This window comes from Orcinus orca, chromosome 6 (assembly GCF_937001465.1).
Source record: "Orcinus orca chromosome 6, mOrcOrc1.1, whole genome shotgun sequence".
Lineage (NCBI taxonomy): Eukaryota > Metazoa > Chordata > Mammalia > Artiodactyla > Delphinidae > Orcinus > Orcinus orca.
Genome location: NC_064564.1, coordinates 22,899,823 through 22,909,227, shown reverse-complemented (window position 1 = coordinate 22,909,227; position 9,405 = coordinate 22,899,823).

Below are 9,405 nucleotides of genomic sequence, written 5' to 3'. Positions count from 1 at the left end.
GTCAGGAGTGATTTTTTGTGCTGGCAGTTTTGGTGATCATTTATGAGAGTAAGTAGCTATGATAGTGGCAATGAGGTTGAACAGTTGTGCTTTAGGACTCTCCTGAGATGGACACCTTAGGCTCAAGGCCTGCTTTACAAGGTTGATTTTTTCAGTGTCCCAAAGAAACCTGCAAGCTCAGGTTAGGTTCTGGCAGGTGTTAGCAGCAAGCAAAGGCCAGTCTAGCAGAGAGAGGCATGTGGACCTACAATCAGGTGGGGTAGGCAGTGGTGGTGTGCTTCAGGGGATTCACCTTTCAAAGAGCATCTGTATCAGGGGAGAAACTATCAAAACCTTTGCAGGATGTCAGGAGCTAGACAAGTGAGCTCAGTAGGAACACTAAAGTAGATGGTCTGTCCTGGGAGCTTGGCCAACATGATAAGGAACAAGGGAAGGAAGTGACTTGGTGGTTGTAATATCCTCTAGACACTGTACAGCAGCACCACTAATTAAAATTCTAAGCTTTGGAAGGGTCACTAACATTCTTCCTGCCCAGATCAGGATCAGCACAGATGCTTAGCTGAACCCAGGTGATAGGCCCAGGGGCTGTGCTGAGCAGGACTGCGAGGGAAAGCAGAGCCAATGGAGCCTCTCTACTGGTAAGCCCTTATTGCTGCACGTGGTTGAGAAGACTCTTCGGTGACACAGAATAACTCTTTGGTACTTTCTGAAGACCTATCATGTGTGTTCATCCCTGGACTAAATCCTGGGGAACATACCATAAGCCATGGTGTCTATCTTAGTTAGTTTGGGCTGCAATACCAAATCATCATAGATGGGGTGGCTTGAACAATTTATTTCTCACAGTTTCAGAGGTTGGGAAGTCCAAGATCAAGATGTCAACAGATTTAGTGTCTGGTGAGCATCTGCTTCTTGCTTCACAGACAGCAATCTTCTCACTGTGTTCTCACATGTCAGAAGAGGTGAGAGAGCTCTCTGAGGTCTCTTTCAAAAGATACTAATTTCATTCATGAAGGCTCCACCATTACCTATTCACCTCCCATATTTCCATCTCCAAATACTATCACATCGGAGATTAGGTTTCAACATAAGAATTTGGGGAAGATGCAAACATTCATTCCATAGCTGTGCCTTACCTCAAGGAGCTTGTTATGACATGATGGTAATGCAACTGTCCAAGATGAAGTTGCAAGGTTGACCCTTGTTTAAATCACAAAGGTCAATATTGGCTCCTTAGAATCAGGTTAGGACACACTAGATAATATGGGTCACATGGTATGTTGAGAGCAGGAATGGATTGGACATCCCTGAGATGGGTAGCCATCTACAATGTATGTATCTGTAATTGTAAGGTCTGTTCTAAAGGTAGAGGACTTCAAAAATTATAAAGGTATACAAGTTAATGTTTGGTAAGCCCTTGCTTTATGGGAACTGCAGTTTTAAGTGAGATGATGGCTACAATTAGGAAAAGGCTGCAGGGTCTCAACAAGGCAGGGTGCTCCTATTGGCTCCTTGGTCTATAGAATCCTTGGGAAAGAGCTACACTCATTCCAAAGAGCCTCAGCAAAAGAAGGATGGAGGGACTTCTCTGGTGGTCCAGTGGTTAAGATTCTGTGCTTCCAGTGCAGGGGGTGTGGGTTCAATCCCTGGTCAGGGAACTAAGATCATACGTGCCATATGTCATGTGGCCTGGCCAGAAAAAGTAAAAAGTAAAAAAATGAAAAAAAAAGAAGGATGGAGAGGCTGGCTGGCCTTGCTAAGGAGGGTAGCTGAAAGCACCAGAGGCCAAAACACCAGAAGTCCTTGACCTTTGAGGTAATTTGGCTTGTAGACATAGACCAACAGATGACTATTTCTGAGCTTCTTGAGCAAGTGGAACCCACTTGGCTGAATTTCCTCCGTACTAGGGAGATGTGAGGGTAGGGGAGTCCTGGCAGGGGGTAAAGACTTTCTGGGATGCCAATGTACACAGTTGGGATAGAGTTAGGTCCCAGGCCAGGAGTGAAAATAGTCATAAAGTAAGGTTGACAAAATGCAGCCCTGTAACATTTTACTTGGCTTGGTGTCTGTTGACACTTTAATTCCACTCTCTTTTTCCAAGTCTTCAGAAGAACACTAACTCTCTAGACCTACTTTCTATGTTCCTTGTCAAGTAGGCCATTACTGGACACATGTTAACAGAAAACAAAATGTGGTTCTCCCTTTGGTCTCTTTTTTAAGAAACATTCTGCTAAAAATTATTTTACCTATTAAATAATACCAGAAAGAACTAATAAATTATGCTTTCATGAATCTTGAAGATTAACTGTGAATGATCTGAAGTGTGTTCTGAATTTCTCCTGCATATTTCCTGATTCCTTTCAGAGCTGGCATGGTATCCTTGCCCCACAGGTGAGGAAGGCATAGGGAAAAGGCACACAGTGTGGAATCATCAGAGCTGCTGATGGGCTAAAATTCTGGCTCTTCCACTTAATGCTTGTATGAAAATAGACAAGATTCTATATCTCCTTGAACTCATCTATAAAATGGTGATAAGAATACTTCCTACTAAAGATAGTTATGTGGATTAAGTGTGGTGTGTATGTAATGTGCACTTGATAAATGTTTATTTTCCACCCCACTGCATCCTCCCCCCATTTCTCAAGCTGACCTAATCTTGGATTTCAGGTTGTTCTGTCCTGCTTTTTAAAGATATGTGTTTCACCCTAGTCATGGAAGTCTTGGGGGTTCTAATATCTAAAAAACCTGAACTTCTCAAAGTTCTAGAAGTGAACAAGACAGAAACCATTGTCCCTCTCCTTAAGGAGCTCATAGATACTAAAAAACAGGAAAGTGATGAGACACTAATATAATATGAGGCATGTGTGCTATAAGAAATATACAAACAAAATATTCCAAAAGCACAGAGAGTGGAAAGATTTCTTCCTGCTCAGGAAATGAGAACGCTTTCATAACTGAAGGTGGTTGAACGGAGTCTTAAAGGATGGACAGGACTTGGACAGGCAGATAACAAAAGACATCTAGAAAGGCTGGAGCAAACACCCAAAGGTAGGAAAACACCTGGAGTTGTCTTGTTTGGCTGGACAAAGGGTGTCTAAAGGACTCAGTGAGAGATTTAGCTGAAAGAGTGGGATAAAGCCAAATCCCAACAAACCTTCAAAAGCCATGTTGTTGCCTCTACCTGGAAACTCATCTTCCCCTTCCTTGAATATCTAAATTTTACATAGTATTTATCCATCCTTGAGAATGTCATTTTCTTCAAGAAGTCTCCCTAACTCTGAGTTAAGGCCCCTCTTATGTAGTCATACTGCACCCCTACTTCTCCCTCATAGTACTACTCATCATCTTGTAAATGCTGCTTCAGTTGTCTTTCCTACTAGACTGTGAGCTACATGAGGCAGGAACTAAACCTGCCTACATCCAATGTCTCATACAGCATCTACTAAAAATAGTGTATCAGTAAAAGTTTTCTCAGTTTATGAATAAACAAATGAATTAAAGCAAGTGGCTCTGATAAGAAGTTGAGACTTCATTTGGTAGACATTAGGGAAACAACAAAAAAAATTTCAGACTCAAGAAGCTATATTTAGGAAGATTTCTCTGGAAGGAATGTATAGAAATAGTTTGAAATCAGGACAGGGTTGAGACTGAGAGAACAGTCAATCCTGATATAATTAGGGAAGGAGAAATAAGTGTTTCAGGCAAAGAAAACAGTAATTCAGATAAGAGGAAAAGTGATAAGCTTAGTAATGGGAAGGAAGGGACAAAGGAAAAAGAAACATCTACAAAAGGATTTCAAGCCTGAGAGGCAGGATAATTACATGTTAATAAAACTAGAAAATACTTGAGGAAATTCAGTTTTATGCAAGACAGAGGGCTTAGTTTCAACCAACTGACTGCGAAGGCATGGAGGGACATCCACATGGAGATGGATGTTGGGAGCATAGGAGAGGGGTAGTGGCCAGAGACATGGATTTTGGAGCTGAAACCAGAGAGATAAGAGTTAACTAAATAAAATAACCAAGGAAGAAATAACAGTGAGAGAGAAATATGGAGCAAAAATGAAATCTTTGTGGATAACTAAGTTTAGAAAAGAGGAGGTGGAGAAGAATCCATTGAAAGAGGTTCAAAGAAGCGTTAAGTAGAAGCTATCGTCAGATACATAGAGTGTTCCACAAGTAAAGAAAGCCAGTTAACAATGTCAAAAGAAGCTTCTAGATCTGGTAATAGGAAATCTACAGATGATCACTTAGTGTATAAATTCCATAGAGTGACAAGGAACAAAAACCAGGTTGTGAAGGGCAAAGAACAAAAGGGATTTTTCACAAATGTGGTCAATGGCCTTGCGAGAAGATTGCTGGGAACTCAAGGAGGGAAAGAAATTGGCAATCCAAGGGGTAGAACAAAAGAGGTAATATTTTGCTCTATTTTAAGAAAAAGAGAGATTTTGATATGTTTTTAGGCTTATGCATTAGTGGAGGGAAAGAGACTGATTTCAGAGAAAGTATGGAAATAATTGATAGAGCCTTGGAAAATTGTATGACACACGGGTATAGAGAATATATACAGATTTTATTTTGACAATGCATATAGATTTTATTTAAGTTTCTGGAGAGACATTTTAACATACATACACATACTTCGTTCCCAACAAATAAACTTTAAAAGAACATTATTGTAACTTTTCTTCTTGTCATACCCACAAATGCACATGAAAACATCTGCATCAAATTTCAACTAAAGCCAAGAATATACATGGTTACTCATATGTTTATTCAAACAGATCTGGTTTTTCTTTTTTTTTAGATCTGGTTCTTATTAGTCAGTTATTTCATCTTTATTGAATGTCTTTAGAACATATAACATTGCTTTGACTTGCTTTTATTATGCCTTCAAGAGACAAAATATATGTCAATAAAAAAGGCAATGTATTTCCTTTGATGTATGGGTGTGGATATCCATTTTGTAGCTAAACACTGAATACCAATTCCACTAAGAATAAAAGAAGGAAATGAATAAATCACATTACATAACACATTATTGCACTTCTCTTGTGAAGGATAATCATTCATTATTTTAACTTAAGCATTTGGCTTTGATTAAAGAGGTTAGTTTATTAAGCATAGGCTGCTGCTTTCTTTTTCTGTGAAATCCAAATATAGACAAAATGATAAGCATAAAGGAACTCTGGAAGGACACAAAATAAACTATCAAATGTTACCCATTGTGAGAGGGGTTAAAGAATTGGATTCTATAGAATAAGAGTGCTTCTCTAATGTATATTTTCAATGCTGTTTCATTTGTTGAACTATTTTACTCTACTACCTATTCATAAAGTAAATAAAAAATATAAAAGAAAATTGAACACAGATATCCAATTGAATTTTCGTTATCTCACTATGCCTCCATCAAAGCACAACATTCTGGATAAAACAAAAAATCATCCTTCATAGCAGAAGGTAAAGCAGGATCCTAGATAATGAATGTATCAATTGTTCTTTTTTATCAAGCACAAGGTATCATTTTCCATAATAGCATGTACCCAAGTACTATGTAATATAACAATAATAATTTTTAGGTTGTTGGAAACCCATTCCTGCAGGATGACTGTCATAAATGAAATCATATATGGACAGTTCACTTAAAAAATTTATTGCTGTGTCTCACACACACACACTGCTGAAATGGACTTGGCACCTTGCAGTGTGTACCCACATGCATACCCTCCCCCAAGAGACCGAAAAGTGAATGATGCTCATGAGGATAGCTGAATCTGCATAGATTATTGTTGCCCTTGAAAACTGGAGGAAGGATCATCCCTGACTCTCACAAGATGGCAACAAAGAGGCCAGAGGCTGGTAGGAAATGTCAGGTCTTAAGAGCAGAAAAATGGAAGAGAAATGTGTGACTATACCAATTGTCCCTAGAGCGATCAGGACCACCATTAGAAAATTAGATTCCTGGCAGGTAACAACAATCTGCTTTTCTTTTTATAGTTTATCCAAGAGAAGCCTGGTTACAATGACCTTTGAAGAAAGTCTTCCTGAAGGAAAGAAATCATGTCACAAAGTGCAAAAGAGCAAGGCAAGACCAAGGGGCATTTACATTCTTAAAGCTGACTTTCTTAGGTTCTGATACTTCTTTGAATCTGGTACAGCCACTTATTCCCTAGAAATGAAGGATCTCACAGTCCTGGACAAAGCCCATCAGAGCTTCTTCTTTCTCCTTCTACTTCTTAGACTTGTCAAATAAGCTGCCTTAGCCTGTGGCAGCTCCAGAGAATATGGGATGAGAGGAGGCATGGATCCAACAAGGAATAGTTTGAGGCAGTTTTACTTTTCCAGAGGTGTTGGTGGCACCAGAGTCTCCCCATTTGACATAGGTAGGAAGTTGGAGTGAGGGTAAATCACAAACATTTCCTACTGTTTATAACAGCTGCTTGTGAAATATGAGGCTAGCTAATTCATTGACTAATTCACCTTACAAAGGTCTAGATTTCAAAATCCAGAACGTAGTTGCTTATTTGACTTAGCAGTACGATATACTTACTATCTCTGACCACTGACTACTAAAACATTTTTTTAACCTAAAGACACTATTAAGGCACTATTAAAAGTGTGGCTAGAAAACAACTGTTTTATCACACCTCCTCAAAGTTTAGTTAACAAGAAACAGCTACTTGTGTTTCTGCTTGAGATGTACATCAAACAGATGTATATCAAGCAAATGTACCTTTCTTCATTCAATTAAATATTCAGTCATTAATTTAACAGATATTTGAATGCCTACTATGACCAACGTCTATGCTAGGTGCTAGGGATATAATGGTGAATGAAACAGGCATAATCTCACCTCTCAGGGAGAGAGAGGCATTTGGTTAATTACAGTCTTAGCTAACTGTGCCAAGAATGGAAAGGACAGGGTGCCCTCAGAGAGCTTAACAAGGATGCCAACCTCATTTGGGGATCAGGAAAGACTTCCCTGAGGAAGGTTTATTAAAATCGAGACTTGAAAGATAAATAAGAGTTATTCAGGCAAAAATTGGAGTAGGAAAAGGACAAAGAGTATTTTAAGTAGTGGAAAAAGTGTGCGTAAAGGTCTGAGACAGAAAGGAGTTTGTTTGGAGTGTGAAGAACAAAGAGAAAGTCAATGTTTCCGGGGGCCTGTGAGACACAAGAGGAGCGTGGTGCACAGGGCCAGGTCAAAGTCGTGCAAGAACTATGTACCATTTAGACTTTATCCAAAGATCAACAGAAGCCACTAAAGAGTTTTAGAAATGTTCAACAGTAAGAACTTTTCCCCCAAACCTACAGCCTTGAAAACTCATAGGGAACAGAGGAAGCTTGAGGAGAATAAGTCAAGAGAGCTGTATGAAATCAACTTCAGATTTTCTTCTCTTTTCTCAGAAATCTACACCTAATGCGTAATTCAATCTACAACACTTATTAGTCTCAAGATCCCTAAAACTAAGTATACTATTACTCGAAATATATTTGCTCACTCTATGTCTGACTTTTCTTGTGACAAAGTGGACCCTGCATGCTTCCTTCAGAGCTTGATTTTCCTCTGAAGTTGACAGTGGTGACTCTGTTCCTTGTCTCCACTTTTGGAAAACAGTGAAGTCAGGCCTGACCAAGGCTTATGCGAGTTGCCATGAGTGGAAAGTGACATGAAAGAAGTTAAAAACACACATTTCTTTTCCTTTTAAAATGAGAATCAAATTCTAATCCTGCCCAAAGGAGGAACATACATTAGAAAATATGATATCTGTTCCTTTTGAAGGTGGGGCAGCACTGAATTAGGACAAAATTGACCTGTGTGTTTCTTTTGATGTTACTGGGTCTTCAGAAGGTACTGGAAGGAGTTTTCAGATGAGCAAATGACTGCAATGACTTTCTTTTACTTGTTCTGGACACAAAAGTATGTGTTCAATGAGAAAATAACAAAAAAATTAAATATCTTGAAAAGATGGCATTTCTCTTGTTCTCACACTGTGTGTCTCTGTCTCCCTCTCCATCTCTCCCTGTGTGTGGGCATGTGCATGTGCAAGTGCAAGTTCCTGTCTGTGTTAACAATACTATAGAAAAAGATAACTCACCTAGTAATGTGGACAGCCTAAATGTTATTCCCATGAAATCCTGTTTGGCCAGCTACTCTCTTCCAGATTCCAATCCTTCCCTTAGTGCCAATGTTCTTTCTATTCTCTCTTTTTCAGCCAATCCTCCCCAGCATGTAAGGTTTTGTTTAAGGCACATCTCCTCTCTCAGGCTTCACATGGAGGCCAAATTCCTGCTTTCCCATAGCTCAGTGGAGGTTATTGTTCCACCACTCATTCAACACTGAAGATAACTGCTACTCATTGTTTCGAAACACTAGCTTGTGTATCTTGTTTGCTCACATGCTGAAGCTAAGAGAGAGAGAGATCTGACACTTCTTGGGAATTCCCCTCGTAATGGATGATAGGTGTTCAAAAATACCAATTGCTTAATTGATAAAATGTAAATGACGTTGCTTCAGGTTCACTCATAGAGTCAAACTGAACTACAAGCTGACATAGTTCCTTTCAGGTTAAAAAAAATGGTACTTCCTCTTAAGTAAAAACACAGCAATAAAAAGCACAAAGCTTCAAAGGATTTTTGTAACTAATAAATGGGTTAAGGATTATAACATTTCACAGTTATCTCCATTTCCACACCATCTGGCTGTAATTGGCAAACGATGAGCTTCACGTGTTTAAAGTATACAACTTTTAAAGTACAGATATAGAGAGATATTGTCAGGGAGGGGGAAATTTCCCCCTCTATACCTCTTGAGTTCTTATGGCTGTATTAATAATGAAATTGACATAAGACACATAAATATGAGAAAAAAGCAACAAATTTAAGTCATGCACACAAAGGTCTTATAGAAATAGGACCTAAGAAGTGGCCAAAGCAGACAGCTTTTATACTTTCGGGACAAACAATAAATTTGTGAGGAATTGACAGGACAAAGACACTAAGGCTTTGGATACTTAATTAGTAAAGAACTTAAACAGAGTTTGGGCTTGGGGTAATATATAAAAGAAGAAACGAGGTTTGTTTAAATAGGCTTCTCAGCCTTGAATTCTCTATCTCTGGTGATAAGGATGCCCTTCTACCTCCAGATGCAGGGAGGGCACCTTTCTCTGAGACATTTTTTCTTGCTTTCAAGGAGACAAAGAAGAGTGTCAAATGTACCACTTGCATTGCCTCTTTCTTAAGTAACTTTAAATGAAAATAATTAATATGCCACTGAGGCATATTTTGGGGTAACCTTCCCTGGGTCCGCATATAGATAAAGATATATGGATAACAAGCAAAGAACTACAATCCAGCAGCATGTGGAACAAAAACCACATTCACAGGAAGATAGACAAGATCAAAA